Genomic DNA, 1,247 nt, shown 5'->3' with positions numbered 1-1,247 from the left:
ATTAATTAGCCCTCTAAATTATTATATATTAATTAACTATTTTAATTTTTTTATTTTAGTTTTTAATATAGGAACAACTTCAACAAGTCATGAAAGAATGGGATGATCATCAAGCTACTCTTCCTCCTGCTCAGCGAGCCGGTCCAGTGCAGCGGAAACAATATGAGACCGCAAGTTTTATGAACATTAGTGGTGGCAAGTACAAAGGGCGTGTGTTGGGTGTCGGTAGTTTATCGTCAACATTTGTGAAAGTTCCAACATTTCTTCTTATGCAAGTACTGATCGATCTCATCGTCCGTCGGTAAATAATCTTGACCAGTTAAAGGAACAATGGGCAAGTGAACAAGAAGAAAACACACAGCAGCTGATGCAAGCAGCAATTGATAAACTAAATGAGGAATGGAAACAAAAGTTTCAAGAGCAGCATCAACAGTTTCAGCAGCAACAATAGTTTCAACAGCAACAGTTTTCATTTCCTCCTGTGTTTCATCAGCACTTCCCGCCTCGGCCTTAGTAGTTGCATCAACAACCACTATTCCAGCAGCAACAAAATTACTCTCAATACTCCCAACAGCAGCAACCGCCTCCAAATTTTCAACAGCAACATCAGGATCCTCCGAACTCTGCCTTCCAGCAAAAGCAGCAATTGATAAACTAAATGAGGAATGGAAACAAAAGTTTCAAGAGCAGCATCAACAGTTTCAGCAGCAACAATAGTTTCAACAGCAACAGTTTTCATTTCCTCCTGTGTTTCATCAGCACTTCCCGCCTCGGCCTTAGTAGTTGCATCAACAACCACTATTCCAGCAGCAACAAAATTACTCTCAATACTCCCAACAGCAGCAACCGCCTCCAAATTTTCAACAGCAACATCAGGATCCTCCGAACTCTGCCTTCCAGCAACAACAACAATATTTTAATAATTATCAGTATGTTCCGTCATCTTCACATCAACTTCCTCAACCTCAACCAGATCAGACTCCATACCGACCAACTATGCCAACAGTTGGCTTGATCAGACCAGATTTAAATCAACTTCAACCAGCTATGGCTCCTTCTTCGACTAGTGGTGGTTTAGTTGAAGATGAAATCTAATTTCAAACTATGATGTCTCATCCAACACAAATTAATAATACTTTTGAGGGACTTTTGTCGTCGTGTAACATTCCAGCAAATAATGATGGAGGGAGTGGAGCGATTGATCAGAGAAATTATTACGATGATTGATGTACTTGAATAATTTCATA

The sequence above is a fragment of the Cicer arietinum genome, chromosome 3, assembly GCF_000331145.2.
Source record: "Cicer arietinum cultivar CDC Frontier isolate Library 1 chromosome 3, Cicar.CDCFrontier_v2.0, whole genome shotgun sequence".
NCBI lineage: Eukaryota > Viridiplantae > Streptophyta > Magnoliopsida > Fabales > Fabaceae > Cicer > Cicer arietinum.
The sequence above is the reverse complement of the archived record's forward strand: the minus strand, read 5'-3'. Positions refer to the sequence as shown.